Here is a 22431-nt window from a genome sequence, read left to right on the forward strand (position 1 = left end):
AAGCTAACTGAGCAGATCTCAGTGGTCAGTGGAAGAGTCAGTACACACATCACTAATGACCCACTTCCCTGCGGGTATCATTCCGAAGTACACACCAAAGAACCCCAAAAGCTGGAGTTACAAAGAACTCCACTGCTGATCAGCAACAGCTGTTAACAGGTTCCTAGGAGGAGAGTCACAAATGTACACAGGTGTTTACATAATCTTCTGTCCGGGTATGAAGTACTGGCTATTCAGCAATCACTCAAATTAAGAGAAGGAATTCAGAAGGGAGGAACAGCTTAAAACAGGTCTGGCCTGCAGTAGAAGGACCTGTTTTAAGTCACCGCCAGCACCAGGGTGAGAATCTGCAGTTTAAGACGAAAGGCATTTGCTTCCCTTGTTCTCACCAGAATTCCAACAGATACTCTGGCTCGATCTGACTCACCCTTCCCATAACCAGTTTTGCCTATTACTATCCTTTATCTAAAGAAAACTTTTTTTTCCATCATCCAGTTTCTCAACAGTATAAATTTTAAAGAGGAGGAAGTATTGTAATAAACATAACTTTTATCATTCAACCCACGAAATGCCAGTAAAAACTTTATCTAACAAAGGTCAACTTTTCACCTACTTTATTCTACTATAAACACCTTGAGGGCAAGGATACTTCATACACTTTCAAATGTGCTCTCAGAATACAACATAGGATTCATAAAAGGATAATTATGTGCAATGAATACATTATTCTCAGAAGCAAGAAAAATCTTAATTTTTTTTAAAGAATTTATTTGAGAGAGAGAGGGAGTACAAGCAGGGAGAAGAGCAGAGAGAGAGAGAGAGAAAGAGAGAATCTCAAGCAGAATCCTCGCTGAGTACAGGGCCCCATGTGGGGCTCAATCTCACAACCCTGAGATCATGACCTGAGCCAAAATCAGAAGTTAGATGGTTAACCAACTGAGCCACCCAGGCGCCCCAAGAAAAATCTTATTTAAATTTTAAAAAATGTAATTCTCTTAATAGCATCAGTAGGTATCTACACTTTTTTTTTATTTCAAATGAATTAAGTTATTCTCAGAATACAACAAAAGGACTTTTTTCTTAATAGTTTCCTTTGGATTTACTTACTTCTAAAATCGAGTGCAATTTCTCAAAGAAAAACGACTGAGAGACCAATTTAATTTACTCATCCTGAACAGACTTATTCTATAATCTAATGGACCAACTCACAATGTTGAAAATTAATTTAAAAAAAAAAAAAAAAAGGCAGAGCGCCTGGGTGGCTCAGTCAGTTAAGCCATTGCCTCTGGCTCAGGTCATGATCCCAGGGTCCTGGGATCCAGCCCCGCGTCGGGCTCCCTGCTCCGCGGAGAGCCTGCTTCTCCCTCTCCCTCTGCTGCTCCCTCGTCCCTCCCTCCCTCTGTCCCTCCATCCCTCCCTCCGTTCTTCCCTCCCTCCCTCCCTGTGCTTGCTCGCTCTCTGTCAAATAAATAAAATCTTAAAAAAAAAAAAAATTAACCTGCCTTTTCTATACAACTGTATCTCAAATAACTGATGAGGTAAATTTCCTCTTTATAAAAATATCCTAATACATAAAGAAGAAAAACAGAAATAAAATATCACCATTTCACAAACCACTAATAAAACAATGGATTTAGGTAATGATTCTCAATGACCAGGAACACCACAAAAAAGACACAATCAACACTGCCAGACTCCAGCTAGAAGTACACCTTACCACCCATGAAGCAATTTTGCAAAAAACAGAAACCGAATCAAACCAAGATCTGATTACTATTTACAGGAAATAAAAGAAGAGAAGAACATGTTAAACCATTAACAGGTTAAAATTAAATCAAAAGCATTACAACAGGTTACCACTTGTTATCATTCTTCCTAATTATGACATTACCAAACAAATAGTTCTTGATAAATGTCCAGGACATGTCTTCAACTTCTCTTTGTGATTATCTTCATCTTAAAAGATGAGGAAAGTAAACCAAGTATTAGCATGTTTATAGACGTATTTATTGTGATAAGACAGCAAAATTAACAGCTTCACACAGGTCTGAAGCTGCTGATCTCAGAAATATTTTCTTTCCTACTGTTACCAAACTTTCCCTCACTTGGAAAAATACAGCACAGCTGAGCCAAGAAGTAGCAGGTCCCTGCTTCTAAGAAGATAGCTTTCGGAGTAAGTAAGCAAAGGCAAAGTTGGATCTGGTTCAGCAACCTCAGGGGAGACAGATCAGTATTAAGAACCTGGCCCTCAACTGCACTGGTGAGAGATACAAAGAACCAGCTGTTCTTGAGGGATCCTTAAACCCTGGGGTCCTCAAGAACCTTCCAGCCCATCCATGAGGTCAAAACGATTTTTGCAATAATGCGGAGAGGTTACTTGCGATGTTCACTGCACTGACATTTGTGCTGAGGATGTAACAGCAAGGGTGATGAAACTGCTGGCACCTTGGCAGGAAAAAAGTCGATGGCACCAACCGGGCAGCCCTCCCCGCTATAAACTCAATGAAAAGAAATGCCAGCTTCACATAAGAGTGTCCTTGATGAAACGGTGAAAATTAACAATTGTACTGAAATCTCAGTTCTTGGATACATGTCTTCTTAACATTCTGTGACAAAATAGGAAGTATACATAAGGATGTATGCCATACAGTGAAGGCCAATGGTTGTCTCAAAGTAAAGGAGGAGTGCCATCTGTCCAATTCGCAAGCTGAGCGAGCAGCTTTTTTCCCCATGGAATATCATTCTTATAGGAAATAACAACTGAAAGGCAAATGGAGTATTGAAGGTTGGGTATTTATTTGGCAGACTTTTTTTTTTTTTTTAAGAATAAACAAAGTGAACCTATTGCTTCCAGGAAGACACCCAACCTATGTGTTGACCATGAAAAAATTCAAACTTTCCAGCAAAAATTAGGTTTTTCAAAAAATTACATCTGCCACCAGGAACATGACAGCTTTTGCAATAACAATCTTTCTGATGGGATCATGGGTGATTTTAACAAATGTGACCTTTTCCAATGGTATCATGAAAGGTGCCAACATTTGGGAGATTTATAGAATTCCATGAACCAATATTTTCCAAATCATGTATGAAGATTCAACGTACAAGATAAACCAGTACAATTAAATGTAACAGAATGAGAAAAGTTTGACATGGGTTAAGATTCCAGTCTGCAACTAACTTTTTCAGAAACTGTCACAGAGTTTTGATGTGGTATCAAAGAGAATATCCACGATTACCTAACAAGATCATTAAAACACTCCTCTCTTCCAACTACAGGTCTGTACAAGACTAAATTTCCTTCATATATTCCAACCAAACAACAAATCACAACAGACTGAATACAGAAACAGAAAAATCCAGCTGTCTTCTAAGCAGACATGAAGAGCTACAATCAAAAAGAATAAAATATTTAGGAATAAATGTAACCAAGGAGGTAAAAGATCTGTACTCAGAAAGTGACAACACACTGATGAAAGAAACTGAACATGACACAAATGGAAAGATACTTCATGCTCATGAATTGGAAGACTATTGTTAAAATGTCCATACTACCCAAAGCAATCTACAAATTCAATACAATCCGTATCACAATTCCTATTTTTCACAGAAGACAAATATTCCTAAAATTTGTATGGAACCATAAAAGACTGCAAACAGCCAAAGCAATCTTGAGAAAGGAGAACAAAGCTGGAGGTATCACAATCCCAGATCTAAACTATACTACAAAACTACAGTAATCAAAACAGTATGGTACTGACACAGAAACAGACACACAGATCAACAGAACAGAATTAAGAGCCCAAAAATAAACTCATGCTTATATGGTCAATTAATCTACAACAAAAGAGGCGAGAATATACAATGGAGAAAAGACAGTCTCTTCAAGGGGCCCCTGGGTGGCTCAGTCGTTACACGTCTGCCTTCAACTCAGGTCATGATCCCAGGGTCCCAGGATCGAGCCCTGCATCGGGCTCCCTGCTCGGCGGGAAGCCTGCTTCTCCCTCTCCCACTCCCTCTGCTTGTGTTCCCTCTCTCACTATGTCTCACTCTCTCAAATAAATAAATCTTTAAAAAAAGAAAAAAAAAAGACAGTCTCTTCAATAAACGGTGCTGGGAAAACTGAACAGCTATATGTGAAAGAATGAAATTGGACCACTTTCTTACATCACACACAAAAATTAACTCAAAATAGAATAAACACCTAAATGTAAGACCTGAAATCATAAAACTCCTAGAAGAAAACATAAGCAGTAATCTCTTAAACATCAGCTTTAGCAACACTTTTCTAGATGTGTGTCCTCAGGCAAGGGAAACAAAAGCAATAATAAACTATTGGGACTACAACAAAATAAAAAGCTTTCACACAGTGAAGGAAACCATCAATGAAATGTAAAGACAACTTATTACTGAATGGGAGAAGATATATGCAAAGGATATATCTGATGAGTTCATATCCAAAATATATAAAGAACTCACACAACACCAAAAAATGTATTAATCTGATTTAAAAATGGGCAGAGGACCTGATTAGACATTTTTCCAAAGAAGACATACAGATGGCCAATAGACACATGAAAAGATGCTCAACACCATTAATTAGGGAAATGCTAATCAAAACCACAATGAGATACCACCTCACACCAGTCAGAATGGCTAGTATCAAAAAGATAAGAACTAGTGTTGGTGAAGATGTTGAGAAAAGAAAAACCCTTGTGCACTGTTGATGGGAATGTAAATTGGTGCAGCCACTGTGGAAAACAGTATGGAGGTTCCTCAAAAAATTAAAAATAGAACTACCATACGATCCAGTAATTCCACTTCTGGGTATTTACCCAAAGGCAATGAAAACACTAATTCAAAAAGACATATGCACCCCTATTTTGACTGCAGCATTATTTACAATAGCCAAGAAGCAACCCAAGTGTCCATCGAAAGATGAGAGGATAAAGAAGATGTGGCAGGGGCGCCTGGGTGGCTCAGTCGTTAAGCGTCTGCCTGCAGCTCAGGTCACGGTCCCAGGGTCCTGGGATCGAGCCCCACATTGGGCTCCCTGCTCAGCGGGAAGCCTGTTTCTCCCTCTCCCACTCCCCCTGCTTGTGTTCCCTCTCTCGCTGTGTCTCTGTCAAATAAATAAATAAAATCTTAAAAAAAAAAAAAAGATGTGGCATATATACATAGAACGGAATATTACTCCAAAGTAAAAAAAAAAAAAAGAAATCTTGTCATTCACAACACGGACGGACCTAGATTGTGCTAAGTGAAATAGGGCAGAGAAAGACAAATACCGAATGATTTCACTTACATGTGAAAATCTAAAAAGCAAAACAAATGAACAGAACAGACTTAAAATACAGAGAACAAACTGGTAGTTGCAGGGGGCGGGGGAGGGAAGTGATGGGTGAAACAGGTGAAGGGGATGAAGAGGTACAAAGTTCCAGTCACAAAATAAATAAGGGATGAAAAGTACAGCATAGGGAATACAGTCAGTAACAGTGTAATAACTTTGTATGGTGACAGATGGTTACTACACTTACCATGGCATTACATAATGTATAGAACTGTCAAATGACAATGTTGTACACCTGAAACTAACATTGTAAGTCAACTATATTTCAATTTAAAAAAAGTTACAAAAACATAAAGTAATGCCACTCTTCTCACTTATTTTGATAGTTATTTTTCATAAAGTGTTTTTATGTTTACATATAATGGGATTCTTACTTTTTAACGAGTTAATACTCTAAAATTTCTTGTTTGAATTTCTAACACAGCAAATATTGTTAGATATCACCCACATAAAGAAAAATCCTTAATTTTTCAGAGTGAAGTACTGAAATCACATGTTTGAAAACTGCAGCTCCAAAGATTAGAGCCTAGGTCAAGGCTCCAATGTTCAAATGAACTTTCAGACACGACCTTATCCTGATTTCCCTGTTGAACAAAACACCCCAAGTAAGGAGTCCAGCAGGAGCCAACTGACAGACCATGACCACGAATCACCATACTGTTACAAGTCAAGGTCATAGAAAAGAGGAGCAGGGTGACTTCTGGGGTCCTACTAATGTTTCCTCTCTTCAACCTGAATGCTGCTTAAACAAGTGTGTTTGGTTTGGGATAACTCAGTGAGCTGCACATGTAGGACATTTGCATATCCTAGCATATGCACTTTTCTAGGTATCTATTCATTTTTTTAAAAATTCACAGTTTGGGGCACCTGGGTGGCTCAGTTGGTTAAGTGTCTGACTTCGGCTCAGGTCATGATCTCAGGGTCCTGGGATCGAGCCCTGAGTCTGGGCTTTGCACTCAGCAGGGGAGTCTGCTTCTCCCTCTCCCTCTCCTCCCACTCATGTGCACATGTGCATGCGCGCGTGCTCTCTCTCCCTCCCCCTCAAATAAATAAAAATCTTAAAAAAGAAAAGTTCACAGTTTAAGATACATAACCATTTCCGCTTTGTTTTTCCAAACACATGATGGCTTTCAACTAAGTAGAGTCGCTACACATAACTTACTTTGGAAAAGCCTGATAAAAATAATCCAAATATGTAATTTAAAAACCTCAATATAAAATATACATATATATACACATACCAAATAAAAATAAAAACGTCACTATACACAACTATAACTATTCAGAGTTTAGAGCTCTACATACCATCCATGACAGTTACCTTACCAAAATCAGAAAGAGAATACTGTGCTTATTTCTCAAGTTTTTAAAACAAATGAAGTCAAACAATTAAAAAAAAAAATAGACCAGGGGCACCTGGCTGGCTCAGTCAGAAGAGCATGCAACTCTTGATCTCAGGGTCATGAGTTCAAGCCCAATGTTGGGTATAAAGATTAAAAAAATAATAAAGTTTTAAATAAAAAACTTTAAAATAAAAAACAGAGCATATAACCCTCCCCAAAAAAAGTAAAATGAAAAATAAAAATAAATAAATCTTCCAATTAAAGGTGAAACTAAAGATGAATTCCCTACAAGATCTAGGGACCACCATCTCTGTTACTCTCAATGTATCACTACAATTCTAGACAAATGCAGTAAAGCAAGGAAATACAAAAGATAAGGTGATAAGAATTGGAAGGAAAAAGACAATTGGCCATTATTTAAAGAATAAACTTCAGAGAACATGGAAAAGAAAAACTAGCCACTAAACTACATAAGAATTTAGCAAGATTGCCCCCAAAATATATTAAGTATAGACAGATAAGCTGATAGTTTTATATCAATATAGACATACATACCAATAGAGAAAAAAAAGGGGGAAAGGAAAAAAACGTCACTCACAATAGAAACAAAAACCGAGTACATAGGAATTAATCTAACAGAGAAGACATAAGACAATAATGAAGAAAAAATTTTAAACTCTATCGAAAAAACAACTATCTTTGATACAGGTGTTAAAAATAAGAAAACAGGGGTGCCTGGGTGGCTCAGTTGGTTAAGCATCTGCCTTCAGCTCAGGTCATGATCCCAGGGTCCTGGGATGGAGCTCCTGCTCAGCGGGGAGCCTGCTTCTCCCACTTCCCCTGCTTGTGCGCGTGCTCATGCACTCTCTGTCAAATAAAATCTTAAAAAAAAAAAAAAAAGACAACAAGCCCAATATAGAGTCACTTATGCTAAGCCCCACATCATCAGAGACAATTAGTTTCAGCTCTCCCAGAAATGGAATCATAAACTAGTTCATTAGGAACTTACCTGATCTGCACGAATGAGGTAACCTGCCTTGCAGACTCCTTTCATCTAAAGGAAAGCGACACAACCAGTCCACTTTTTGCTCTTATAGCTTCCTGATCCCACTCCCTTCTACATGCAAAAGTCTTTCATTCTATATAGTTCCTTCTCAGACCTCCTTTCTATTTGCTGGATGGATGACTGCCCAATTCATGAATTGTCAAATAAAGTCAGTAAGATCTTTAAAATTGATTCAGTTGAATTTTGTTTTTTAACATATGGTTTAACCATGGTTATATATCACCAGAGGAGGTTTTAAAAAAATACAACTGCTGGGTCTCCACTCCCTCTAGATTATGATTCAGTTGATACAGGATAAACTGGGGCACAGGTTTCTAAAAGCCACCTCGTTAATTCTAATGTAAAGCCAGGGATGAAAACCACCAGCTTAAACATCTGAAAAGAATACAGGTGGGTCTCATACTTCTACATGCCAATCACTATAAACAGGTTGTAGCAATAAAAATGAAAACAAAAACAAAACCAGTGTGGAACTAGAACAGAAAGAGACAGGTTGTAAAAACATACCTTTGTTAACTAAGAATGGAGAAATATGTCCTAAAACCTAGACGGTAAAAAAAATGGATCTAACTATAACAAAATTAAAGATTCTGTACAATAAAAGATTTCAAAGAAGAAACCCGATAAACGGGTAAAAAAAACAAAACAAAAAACCTAAGAAGATATTTGCACCATATAAAATCCAACAGATTATCACCCAGAATATACAAAAAATTCCTGTTAATTAGGGCAGAAAAGCAGGAAGGGGGATACAAAAATCTAATAGAACAAGAGGCAAAGAATAAATAAATGGCAATTCACAAAAGGGGACCCCACACAGCTGATAAGCATATGACAGGATACTCGCCTGCATTAGTAATCAGAGAATTGCAAATCAGAACAGTAATAGATCACGTTGTGCCCAGTTCGCTCCATCTGTTGCATCAGATTGGAAAAAATTATAAGGTCAGAAAATATCAAGTGCTGGCAAGAATGTCGGGACCGACAGCTGGCAACAGTGTAAACCATCACAGCCATTCCGGATAATAATCTGGCAGAACTTAATGAAGTTATGTACAAGCCCGAGAGAGGGTCCAATGGGGGTGGCGGAGAACCAAAAGTGGAATGGGAGATGAAGGAGGAAGATCGGTGAAATAAACTGAGGCTTACATGGACCACCGCATCATAAGGGCGGGCCAAAAGGGAGCATGAACTCAAGCCTATGCACCCGACATGGGGAGGGAGTCCCTGCCACACATGGTCCTTCATGCAACCAGCATGTGCGAAATCCCTGCCCACCAGGTGTTGTGCTTGGGCCTTGCCCTCACAGAGTATGCATTCTAGTGAAGGAAACAATAAAAAGTGAACAAGTAACATTAAGAGGGTGACGATGGTGACAGGAAGTAACAGGAATGGGGGGCCAAACAAGAGGTGGGCTCTCGGAGACACGCAGAAAGAAAATTAACCGGGCATGGTGGCCAAGGGGGGAAGAATCTCCGAGAACTGCATTCAGGGTCTTCGAACAAAGTCACCAAACAACAGGTGAGTCTATTTTCTAAAGATGACTCCCAGGCACTTCCTGAAATTGAACTCCCAGGAACAACCTTTAAAATTCCTGTTCTATAAAGTGTGGACTACAATGATTATCCTAAAACCAACATCTTTTGACCAAAGAAAGCTTTTCAGGAAGAAAAAAACAAAAGAAGACACCACCAATGTGAACATTCCAGGTCTCTTAAAAATGTTTCTGGAAAATCACTAGATCCACAAACTTTTCCTTCATTTGTTAAATACAAATTGAGTACTTTTATGCCTTTTCCACAGCACTGTGCTAGGAAATGAGGATAAATATAAAAGTTTCTGGGGGCGCCTGGCTGGCTCAGTCTGTTAAGCGTCTGCCTTCGGCTCAGATCATGATCCCAGGGTCCTGGGATCGAGCCCCAAGTTGGGGTCCCTGCTCAGCGGGGAGCCTGCTTCTCCCTCTCCCTCTGCTGCTCCCCCTGCTTGTGCTCTCACTCTCTCAAATAAAATCTTAAAACTTTTTTAAAAATTAAAAGTTTCTGTCCTTAAGGAGCATACCTCAACTTTAAGATTCAGGATTCTATTTATTTCATACTCTAATTGATTTTTTTAGGATTAAAAGCCAACATTTATTGCATGTTCGCCACCTAGCAGGTGCTGTTCTATGAGCTTTTACACACTTGAGTTCATTTAAATACTTGCCACAACATGATACTATATTTCTAATTTAGAGAACAGAGGTAAGAAATGTGCCTGAAGTCGGTGACAGAGCAGGGATTCAAATCCAGATCTTTCAAACTTCAAAGCCTGTTCTCTTAACCACTGTGCTTACATTCCCCCTGGTATCTTCTCCCTGGTTTTCAGAGTATGGTCCCTGGGCCAGCAGCATCACCGCTGTGACTTAATAGAAAGGCACGTTCTCAGGGCCCACCCCAGACCCACTGAATCAGAAACTCTATGAGTGGAGCCAGCTACCTATGTTTTAACAAGCCCTCCTGGTGAGCTAGGGGCACGGAAGGTTCCAGAACCACTGGTTTTCACACTCAGTGTATGTACATTAAAGGGGAAATGATCACCGTTTTGGAAATTTCACAACGTAAACTTTCAATCCTATTTAAAATGACTCTAAATAAATCAAAATTATGTTCATTCATTTTTCAAGACCCAGCAACTCCTCCCCCAACCTGACAAAATGTCCAATCTGTACCGATTCAACCATCTAAAAAAAAAAAGTCTACTCTGAGGGGCCTTACTAGGAAATGGATTTTAAATTCCAAACATGAAAAAGAGCACAGAGGTCCAAACAGAATCCTCAGAAGTTGAATCAGAAGCCATATTAGGAAGAAAACAAAAACGTTTTGAATATCAGCAGCAGAAGCTTGACAAATCTTGGTCCATAGCTCCATAAGCCTTTTTACCTCTGGCTCAACTCTAGATTTTTACAACACCCCATCAACAAACTTCCAATTGCCAAAAGAAAAGGTTATAACCTTCAGAAATATTTGTTTCTCAAGACTCAAATTGCTTTTTTTTTTAAGATTTTATTTACTTTTGCGAGAGAGAGAGAGAGAGAGAGAGAGAGAACAAGCGGGGGGGGGGGGGGCAGCAGAGGCAGAGGGAGAAGCAGGCTCCACACTAGCAGGGAACCCGATGCGGGACTTGATCCCAGCACCCTGGGATCATGACCTGAGCTGAAGGCAGACGCTTAACGAGTGAGCCACACAGGCACCCCTCAAATTGCTTTAAATAAACATATAGAGGCACCATCTTCCAAACACGTTTTTAACAAGCTAATCAGATACGCTAGTGCATAAACACAGGAGTGCAAAAACTGCTCACTTCACCCCAACCCCTTACCTAGACCCCTTTACAGCATCCTACCTGACTTTTCTCTATTCAAAGCAATATCTAGACCAGGAGCCTTGTTTTCTACCCCAAATCAAGTCCTCAGTTTGAGGAATACACCTCCACGTGTACTTAAATTTGTCTATTTCTATTAACACCTTTTTTTAAGGTAGTGGAAGACAGTATCAGAAGTATGTAGAGATTCAAGCACCTACCATAATTTGAGAACCTACTCTATGCCAAATAACTCCTTTAAGCTATTCATCTGCATACTCAAATTAATTTCATAAAGTTCAGTATTCTACTTATTTTAAAAATTAAAAACATAAATTTGAAGACTGAAGAGTTAACTTGCCCAAGTCTGTATGGTGGGATAGCTAGAAACCTGACTTAAAATGCATATTGACTTGATTCAAGTCGTCAAAGGTGCAAAGAGCTCTAAGAAGCCCACACTCAGGCAGTTTTTAATCTGCCTGACTACTTACAACCATCCACATTTCCACACCCCAGCTCACCCAAGACTGGCGGCACTGGCAGGAGCTACCCTCCTGGAAGGAATGGCACCTATTTATTTTCCCTCTCCCAAAACACCATTAATTTCCCCGCCCTAGAACCACAGGTAGTTCCAAGAAACAGATTACCAAAGCCCTCCTCCCTACACAGAGTTCACTGGAACTGAAACACACACACACCAACCACCTTCAGACCTTCCCATTCAAATTCTTATCCTGCTTTTTAAAAGCCCAAAGCTTTCTGTAAAACATCTCCAAAAATGCAATCGTCCCAACTAGTCCTTATTCTCCACTAACATTGCCATTTCTATACCTAAAACGGGTACTTCTTACCAAAGCAACAGCTATCTTCTCATCCCCGTTCTGTAACAATAACAGCAATTAATCAGTAACAAACAAGCCTGTAAGCTCCTACAGTCAGAGGGAGGATGATCCCCTCTCCTTTATAAGTAAGCTGAAAATAATAATGTTCCCCTAAATAGATTATGTGAGCATTCAAGAAAGAAAAACTGTTACACGCCTGGAAAAAAAAAATTGTTTTTATAACTTAAGTATTCACTCATATTCAAGATTTGAGTAATCTTGTTATATGTACCTACTTTATTCTACCACTTGTTTTAAGGAATCCGTAATCAACGAAAGCAAAACATGAAACTAGTCAAATAGCTAAGAGTTCACATAAGATTTAAACAAAACACAGCCATTAAAAAAAAGTTCAAGTGTACATAAACAAGGACCAAAAATCCACACTCTGGTGTGGGTTCCTGATCACAGGGAGAATCAGAGAGCTTTTTAGAAGTTATTCCTAAAATTGCTAAGTGTCCTTCACTTTAAATTAAGCTGTCGTTTCCTTCCAAATAACCTCACTTAATGAAACTGACAAATCACTCATTGCAATTCTGTCTGAACTATAATTACAACAGAAACAGTTACAGTACATTTGTATCTTTGTCAGTGAAATGCTTATAATAAGGAAAAAACATCTGATTGAACTCCGCATTGAGTAGCACCCAGTGCACCACCTAGTGGAAGTTGTGTAACATCGTAATTAACATTCTTTTTTAAAGGACAGAAACTCTAGGTAAGAATACAATACTATACAAACAGCCTAAATCTCTTTCCAGTTTCCCACACTGCAAGAGGGCTGTGTTCATAAGAGAGGACTCATTTCCTGTACAAACTAACAAATTGATAAAGGTTTCTTAATGGAAATCCTTGGGTGCTAGAAATTTTGACAGGAGAGTAAAAATTAAGACATTAATGCAAAAACAAATCGAATCAGAGATAGGGCTTATATAAGCTATGCCTTATATCTTACAAGAATAAGTTATGTCAAAATGGCACACAGACGCATGAAAAGGGACAACTTCATGATTAGAACAGTTCCATTCAGTAATTCATAAGACATTTCCATATTCCTGATGACTAATTAGTTTAACATAACCTAGCAATTCTCCAGAATTCCCCAAGCCTTGACACCATTCGAGAGGTTCCTGCCAACTAGCCATCTAAGCCTGCTCTTCATTAACCCCCAAACTCCTTTGTTTGCACTATTCTGAGAAATAAATGATTTTTACATTTTCAACTTTTCTACTAAATTTATAATTAACCTTTCCCAAGCCCCAAGTCATGACCAGAACGCATCATGCTTCATTTTTATTTGCCTTATGCATATTAATCATTTCAATTCAACTCAGAAAACAGTACTGAAGTCCACCGCTAAGCTACAGATGCAAACATAGATAAGATAGGGTTCTCTAATTTGGAAAATCTCCCCAAAATTTAAAATAGAGATTTTCACATAGCACCACCAGGAATTTGTTTTGTTTTGCCTGTGTGAAAAATTACCTTTCTGGTGTGATTCAAACTATCTCAACAACCTCGAGGAGGGGGAAAAAAAAAAAACCTAAGAGACACTATTTCTTTACTTGGAAAAAAACATCTCCATCTGTGATTCTTGTACCACATGATCAAATCGGTATACAGAAGCCTACTTGATGGTGGGAACCTTAGTAGATCCTGGATTAAATCCACTATGGGTACAAAATAAAGTAGGAGTCAGGTGACCTGGGGCAGAATTCTCCTCATCTCTAAGGCTTTTCCACTTTATGTACTTGTAAAATAGGCATGATATACACTACCTACCTCCCAATAGAAGGATTAAAAAATTGACAGTCTGTGAGAGTCTCAATTAAAAGACCTAAATGGAAATACAGGTATCCCCCGTTTTTCACAAGCTCATGTTACACTACTTTGCTTTTACGACAGACCTTACTATCTCTTTGCACCAACTGAAAGAAACCCACAGAGGTGTTTGTTTTGCATCAGCTGGTATAGAGACAGCACACACTCGGGAACAGCCAGAGTGGCAGAACCAAGCTCCTTCCCTGGGAACTCCACTCAGCATCTCAGCATCAAGCCCCCAGCAGCTCTGACCTCTGTCTGAGCATCTGTGCTGTATCTTGACTTATTTGACATTAGCAAAATGTATCCTAAGGTATCAGAAAGCCTAAGAGGTTTTTGGGGGGTAACACTAAAAAAATTTCCCATATACATTAATAGTAAGTGTTTTTTTTGCTTTGCAGCGCTTCGGTTTAGAAAAGATTTCATAGGAACGCTGTGTTTTCAGATAGCAGGGAAAACCCGTACTGGTGAGAACACTGCTCCAAGAGTTCTCACGGTGCCATTACTGCCCAAACCCGGTGACCTTCACCATTTCACTTGTGAACAAATAGTGAATGAAAACAAAGGTTATTAAGCAAGTCAAAGAAAAGGTAATAACAATTCAAGGTGCAAATTTGTTAATAAATTGCCTGGCTTGTCTGCAAAGTATTACCGCATGAGTACCAAGCAGGTGCATTCCTAAAACCTAAAACCCTGAAATTGTTTTTAGAGAAGCTTTTTTTTTTATTTTAATGCTAATGTTTAAAAAAATTAGAAGAAGAAAAAAGAATCACAATTCTACTCCCACCCATGACACAGTGACAGAAACAAGGTTCCACCCCCACAATCCTTTCAAATCTGCGCAGGCATTCCTCATCAACATTCCTCCCCCACACTCCTATTGCACCTTCCCCACTTCAGCCCAGACAAAGGTGAGTCACACTGCTGGGTCTACTTGTCACTTAAGGAAAAGTCCCCAAACAAGTTCACGTTAAAGACTGCTCTTAATTTAAAAAATAATAAATAACAAGTAAACAGTGTTAATGTGTAAATGGCACTGCAATACGCCTGCCTCCAGAAAATATGTAATTAACAATACCCAAGACACCTTTCTGGCTTAAAAAAAAAAAAAAGCCACTCAGCTTATCGCTACTTATCAGTAGGTCCCTTTCCCTCGTGAGCCTGACTCTGACTCAACTCCGCAGTTTTCTTCCACCTGCACGTTCTCGAGCCCTCCGTTGGGCCCAGCCGCCTCACTCGGAGTCCCCAAGGGGTCCCGCCGGCAGCTGACCCCGCCCCTCCCCCTCCCGGTCCCCCGCCCGGCCCCGCCCCCACCTCCCCGCAAGGTGTCGCCGCCGCCGCCGCCGCGGGCTCCCGGGCGGAGGCGCCTTGAGGCGGGCGGGAGGCTCGGGTGACGCGGCCCGGCTCGGCCAGGTTGCCGCCCGCGGGAGCAGCAAGGGGCAGACCCCACCGCCCGCACCGCACCGGTGCTCCGACAGGGGCTGCAGCCACGGCGCCCCATTACCTGCTCTGGGCAGCCGTGGCCCGCGGGAGGCGCGATCGCTCCGACCCCTGCAGCCCCGGGTCGGGAGGCAAAGAGGCACCGACCGCAGCCGCCGCAAAGGACAATCAGGAGTCAACGGGCTCGGCACCGCCTCGGCGGGCGCAGAACGCACGAGCCCAGCGGGAGCCCGGCCCCCACCTCCAGCCCAGTGAGTAACCGACTTGGCCCCCTCCCTCGGCGGGGTGGGGCCACGGCCGGAGGGGCGGGAAGGGGCAGGGCCGCTCCGCCCGCGGGGCGGGAGCTCCGCGGACGCTTCGTAAAAGCGGTCTGCTGATAGGCTGCGATGGAGGTGGGTGGCTCGGACTTGAAGACAGCCTCGCCAGCAGAGCTCCCTCATTGGCCGGTAAGAGAAAACAAAGCAGAACTCTGATTGGTGAGAACTCTCTAGCTCCTCTCCTTCGCCCCTCAATCAACGGAAGCTCCGCCCCACCCGCTCTGTTCCCAGGTGGCTGCAGAATGGGCTGATTTATGGACCTGTAGCCTCTCTGAAGCGCAAAACCACGGATACCCGGGTTTCTTTGCCAGATGCGAGCGATTCTTTCATTCCCGTATGAACTTGATGAATAACAGCTAATCTTTAACATCGCTTGGCTTTAGAGCGGTCTCCTGGGTATTTTTTAAATGCTGCATAAGATTCAGAAGGAAATTGTCCTGTGCAAAGAAAAGGCATAAAATGTTTTCACTCTTGGCAAAATTATGCGTATTTTTTTTTTTTTCGTTTTACTTGTGTTCCATATGGGACATACTTAGAATGCACCACGCTGTGAACAGATTTATAGGAAAACTCCCTGACAGGAAGAATTTAGAATCCAAAGGACAAAATAAAGTATAAACAAAAACCAAAAAGGGTAGTATACGGAGAGAAGTTCAGAAGATACAAATCGGAAAATTCAACTAATGCAGGGAATAAGAAAGGAATGTGACAAAATTTCAAGCTGTGACTTAGACTTTGAAAATTGAAAGCTGAGGGAGGAGAGGGGAGACAAGGATCAATGACTTATAGTTAAGTAATCTGAGCTCTCAGACCATAGTAGGCAAGCCCCATATTATCCTAGGCAGTTTAGAAGGGAGTGAAGCATAACTCACCTGGGGACCACACTCCCTTAACTCTGGCTGCCTTACTATTCTGTTTGTTCTTCCTGCCATTCCCATGAGGTTCTGAAATAGACTGTTCGAAATAAACCACTTCCCCTAACAACTCCCTAAATTAAATAGTAGTGAAAAAATGTAAATGGACAAAAATCAAACCTAAGGAAGGAAAGGAATATTAAGGTGAACATGAATTTGAAAAGAAGGACAAGAAACTCAATACAAAGAATAGAGCAAATCCTCTTTTTTCCTGAGAAAAAGGTAAAACTCTTTGAAGGACATTAACCTCATTACCTAACACATTTTTTATAGAACCCTTGTAATAAATGGAATCTTAAGTGATAGTCTAAAAATATGTGTCCCAGCGTATTCTAAGCAGGTAACTTAGTGTTGAGATCTAAATATGTTTAAATATGTGAGAAAAAAAATAAAAACTTAGCACTGTCTACTATGAACAAATTGGAAAGAAAACACTCCAAAAGTTTTTTTTTCACAATCATGCCTGAAATTCCACCACTAACATTCTTTCTTTGGGATTGAATCATTTATATCAAAAATTATTCTTGTATTCATTTACTCAACAAACGTGCAATAACATTAATCATCAAATTCTAGTTCCTTCAATGAACTAGGCACTCTACTAAGTATTGTCTTGAACAAGGCAGACCAGAAGCTATTTATCCGTAAAAGAAGGATAATGAACCAGTAAACGAATACATTTACAGAAAGGAATAAAGACAGAGAAGAAAAAAGAGTGAGCCGAGGGATAGAAGTACTACTTGAATTTGGGAAGGGAGAGAGAACTACTCTGGGTTGCCACTTAAATCAGAAAATGCCAGCTATGCAAAACTCGAGGGCAGTGGCATTCCTAGCAAACAGCAAGAGCCAAGGTCCTGAAGGAGGAAGAAAAGTGATGTTGTAGGAACAAAGAGAAGACCTTTTTCAGAGTCCAAAGAAGTGGGCCTTAATTCACCAAGCCAGTGTATCAGGCATAGATCTAGGAAGAACCAACTATTTTCCAGGGATCAGCTAGATGTCAGGGTCTAATAATGAGAATGATACGGACCCAAGTGGATCTATAAAATGTTACTGCACAAATGATGGGGAAATCAAGGTGCTAGGTGAACACAGTCCAGAAGGGGCCAAGGAAATCATCCTGAAGGAAATGAGGAATCACGGATTCAGCCGGAGTCACCCCAGTGAAAGGCTACAGGGTTCTAGATCCAGGGAGCAACAACGGAGGAACCTGGGACCCCAGTCGGGAAGAAGGAAATCTAATGCAAAGCCTTAGAAACCATTGCATTAAAAAATCAACTTTCCCCACATCATAAGCTTGCCTACCATGGATGAGCTCAGAATGTGGAAACAAAAATCCAGTGCGAAACCGCATTCTGAGAGTATACGAGCTGAGCAAAGTAGGAGAAGAAACAGACTGATTATTGTTTCACATCATCCTTGCCTTCGTTTCTTAAACAAAAGTCATTAAATAGAGTGCACAGCCCACCTTGAACTATGACATTCCTTTTAGGACTGTAATGAGTTAACAGTATTAATCCTATTTGGCCAGAATTAGGACAGAGCTGAAGCCCTTGAAGTTAGAGATCTGCCCTACTAGTTCTGGCTTCTCCCCCTGCTTCTGGGCATGGCTTTCTCCTTACAGGTTGAACTCACGCCATTAGCACATGCCTATAAGAAAAGAGAGCGAGCCCCCACTGTGGAGGGCCAATCAGAGGAAATGCTGGGAACAGCAAAGTATCTCGGTGCATCCGGCTGGAAGTGGCAGGTGAATTACAAGATGCAGCAACTAAGTAAATTACAAAGTAAATAACAAATGTAACTACCGAAATACATGGCACAATGCTTCAAAGCCACTGAAAAGTAATCTCTGTGCCCTAATAATAGAGTTCAAAAATCAGTTCTAAAGACAGAGAGGTAACTTCGAGATTCCAAGGGCAAAAAGAAGTCAGTCCCCAGGAAGGCCAGGAGCCAGGGCCTGAGAGACAAGAGGAACTTGGCTGCAGTTTCTTCTATCTTCAAACCCGCTTCTCTGTACTCTCCTGTTCTCTGGAAAACAGCTTTCCCGGCTCCTAAGTCCAGGAGTCAAAGTAAAGCTACCCCAATGCTCCCCGAGCCCTGACTAAATCAACAACCTTGACCCAATCCCAAATTCTATGGAGAGAGAATATGAGTGGCCTCGCCTGGCCTCTCCCCGCTCAATCCCACCCTCTGTGGTGAGGGAGGTGGCGGGAGTGGGGAGGGTGGAGGCCGCCAACATGGCTGCCGGGGCTCACCTCTGTTCACGCACAGAGATTTCCCAGAGAATAGGCACTGGACAGATTGCCAGAGAGGCATGCATCCTGCCCCACCACGTTTTCTGTAGTCAGTCAGTGGGGCCCCATTTTCTGTTCAGTGACAGTCTTTGCCTGGCCTTTCACACAAAGATGGAGGCCCAGAGGCCAAGGCCAAAGTCTTCAATGGTGACTGCCAGCTTTCTTGACATCTCTTTATTTCGGCTGGCTTCCAGACACCAAGTCCCCTGTGTCTTCCAGTTTCAAGCTGTCATTCCCATTTAAGTCTTCTACTAATTCCCAATTTCCCTGTGTGACGTATACCTCTTGACATGGATTTCTTTGAAGAACAAAAGCACTGGCCAAGTTGGCGACTCTCCATGAGCACGGCTCTCGGCTCAGCTGAGACCAGCACGTAGAGCAAGCAGGATGCCAGCAGAAGGGGAACCCCCACCTGCCACTGTCCCTCCCATACCTATTCAGATGAATATGTGGGCGGTCCTATAACTTCTCTGATGACTTTTAGGTAATAAAAATCCTTTGATCAGTAAAGCCATAAAATACGGTTTGAATTCAGAAACTGTACTGTGAATGCCAATCCACTTTGCTCACCACTTCAAGCTTCATTCAGGGATAGGCCTTCCCTGTACTCTCCCAGCTAGGATCCCTCACAGGCAGGCTGGGTCCTCCCTTACAAATTCATAACATAGGGAGAAAAGAGAAGTTGGAGGATACCAAATTCATGCTCAAGTGATCCTACTGCAGGGAGACTTTGCTCTGGGCCTGGCCAATGACTAAACTGAGCACTTGCTCTCTTGGGTGCTTTCTTTCTTTCTTTCTTTTTTTTAACAATTTTTTTAAGGATTTTATATATTTATTTGAGACAGAACTATACGGAGAGAGAGCATGAGCAGGGGGAGAGGCAGAGGGCGAGGGAGAAGCAGACTCCCCACTGAGCAGGAAGCCGGAAGTGGGGCTGGATCCCAGGACCCTGAGATCATGACCTGAGCCAAAGGCAGATGCTTAACCAACTGAGCCACCCAGGTGCCCCTCTTGGGTGCTTTCTAACAATCTTAGAGACCTGAACATGAAACATCCCACTCTGTCTCTCCTGTCCTGGTCAATGCAGTTTGCTCTGCCTGCTACTTCCTCCCTTAGGCTACTTTCTACAAATTCACCTGTAGATCACCTCTCCAGGTGTTGCTCTTGGCCAGGATTTCCACATCAGCTGCACAGCTCTCTCTCACAAATGGCTCTCTTCAGGGTCCTCAAGAAACGTTCGTACATACTTCGCTCCCATCGAGACTCAAACGCACCTGACTCTCAGAGCACACGTGTCTTGAGTATTCTCTCTCCTCCTTCCCTGTTCTCTCTCTCTCTCTCTCTCTCTCTCTGAACCTGCTGCCACAAGCCAATACCTTCAGCCTCTCAATTTTGGATATCTCAGGCCAAAGTCAGGTACTCTCAGAACCGAGAGAACACAAATCAGGTTGCCCTCGTGGCCACCTGATGCCCCTCCCCAGGGAGATTAAGGAGGAAAACCCTGGACCAGAGGTTAGGTAGAACTCAGCCTTGCTTTCTTTGAAGAAAAGTTCCTCATAGAGACTTCCTAAACTCCACTTCCGCTGCCCTTTTATGATCTTATTTTGAGTGAGAGATTTTTAAGAGTCAACAAGGAGCTAAGATATTTCCTTTGAGATTTGCTTCCTGCTCTGGCAACTTGAGAATTTTACATCCGCTGTCTCTTGGGGCCTCAGTAAAAACCTTACTTTTACATCTTGTCATACTCATGTGAACCTGCAAAAACTGCTTTTGTTCATTAACACCAAGGACATAGGGCTAAGAACACTTGTTCTCTAAAATCATAGACTGTTGGAAACTTAGTTGAGTATCAATGAGAATGGACTCCTCCCCCCCAACCTCCCCCCACCCCACCGCCACTTGCCTGGATGATGGGAGCCTGTGGGTCACTTTGACACAAAGAAGCAGCCTTGATTTCCAGCTGAGGTGCAGACCTTCAAGTAAAGGATTTGGAGACACAGCACGCCACCTTAATCCAAGGAAATAGGACTCCAAGTTTGCCTTTCAGCCCAGACCTGATGTTAGTAAAAATATTACTAAATGTTTATAAAATATTACTCACAACCTTGCTCTGCTTTGAGACCATCATATCACTCTTTCACTTCAATCTTACCTAACCCCCACCCTTCCTGCACATCCTACAATAACCTTGTCTGCTTTGTTTGGTGAGGCCCTCTGTGGGTCCCTTGGAGCACTCTCCCTTCCTACAGGTTCATCAGCCTAAGTTAGACTTCAGCTTTGTCTCTGGTGGTGTGTGACTGCTGGACTCTATCATTAATGATCAAGTCTTCCCAGATCAAGTTACCAGCTCTCATCTCACTTTCCAGGTTCTGTCTTCATCTCTGCATCTCCTTTTACTCTGCACCAGGTCATATAATCTCATTGCCACCAGTGAACCATCACCAGAGTCATCCAGAATCCTGCAGCTACAACTGTGGAATACTCAAAAAACCATATGCAGAGGCGCCTGGGTGGCTCAGTCCATGAAGCTTCTGATTCTTGATTTTGGCTCAGATCATGATCGCAGGGTCCTGGAATCAAGCCCCATGTCAGGCTCTGAGCTCAGCAGGGAGTCTGCTTGAGGATTTCTCTCTCTCCCCCCTCCCCCCACTCATGCACAAGTTTTCTCTCTCTCTCTCTCTCAAATAAATAAATAAATCTTTTTTAAAAAACCATAAATATGTGCATATATGGGAACAATAACATCTATAGACTCTAGCAGAAAGAGAAACTATTAAAGGATATTAAAATTACCTGAAGAGCTTTTTCAAATTACACAAGCCCTAAGAAACTAATGCAGTCCTTTGTGCTGTTCTCTCCCACACGTACATAATTGACTAATTCATTACAGCAGTGATCCTGTTAACAAGAGTAGAGTACCTTTGGCTATGTTTATGGGAGGAGGTTAAGAAACTCTGCTTTAGCCCTCACTAATCTGATGGGCCCTTGATCAAAATTCTAAGTCCATAAGTTTGGGGGAATATTTTTTCTCTTAGCTAAAAATACCAGCTTAATGTTGCTTATAAATGAAAGGGAAGAAACCGTCCCCGTGATGAGAGGGGCTTTGTCTGACTCATCCCCTATGGTACCCCCAGTGGCATCCCCAGGTCTGGCCCATAGTAAGTGCCCAGCGAACACTTCCTGCACTAATAAATTCAGAATTCATTTTAAAACAGGAGTTTTGACCCACCAATTGTACCAAAGCAAGAAACATTCATCTAAACCAATAGCAGTGACTGTGCTCTATTCTATTCATATTTCTTTGGCAACGCATCAAGATTGGTTTCTGATGCAATCAGCAGTTGGCTGCTTCCTCAAGGTCTTCTGTGTATAAACTGCAAGCCATTTAATAACTCTGAGGAGTAGGGGGTGAGGAGTGACAGCAGGATATGTGGGGTGTCTGCATGCTGATCACCAATGATTCCATGAAAGCCTTTATACAAACCTGGATGTGAGCCTCAGCATAGCATAATTCCGTATGTGTTAGAGGAAAACAATCAAGGCCCCCTGGAATGATCAAACTCTTATAATAGCTTTATCATTAGGCTGATAATGAGACCTGCTGGTGTGCTAACCTCAGGAGCCTCAGCCTGTTTGTGATCTATCCTCCAATTGTTCAACCCTGATGGG

At 41.6% G+C, this 22431-nt stretch overlaps 1 protein-coding gene across 3 annotated transcripts in view; it reads right to left on the reverse strand.

The window, feature by feature from the left end:
• Window positions 1–15529, reverse strand: part of MPP7 (MAGUK p55 scaffold protein 7) — a 299029-nt gene extending 283500 nt beyond the window's left edge. For all 3 annotated transcript variants that reach the window (XM_078075305.1, XM_078075306.1, XM_078075304.1), the window contains exon 1: window positions 15305–15529. The gene's annotated coding sequence lies outside the window, so the exon portion shown is untranslated. The remainder of the gene's footprint in view (window positions 1–15304) is intronic.
• Between the last annotated feature and the right edge of the window lie 6902 nt (window positions 15530–22431).

This window comes from Halichoerus grypus, chromosome 6 (genome assembly GCF_964656455.1).
Source record: "Halichoerus grypus chromosome 6, mHalGry1.hap1.1, whole genome shotgun sequence".
Classification (NCBI taxonomy): Eukaryota; Metazoa; Chordata; class Mammalia; order Carnivora; family Phocidae; genus Halichoerus; species Halichoerus grypus.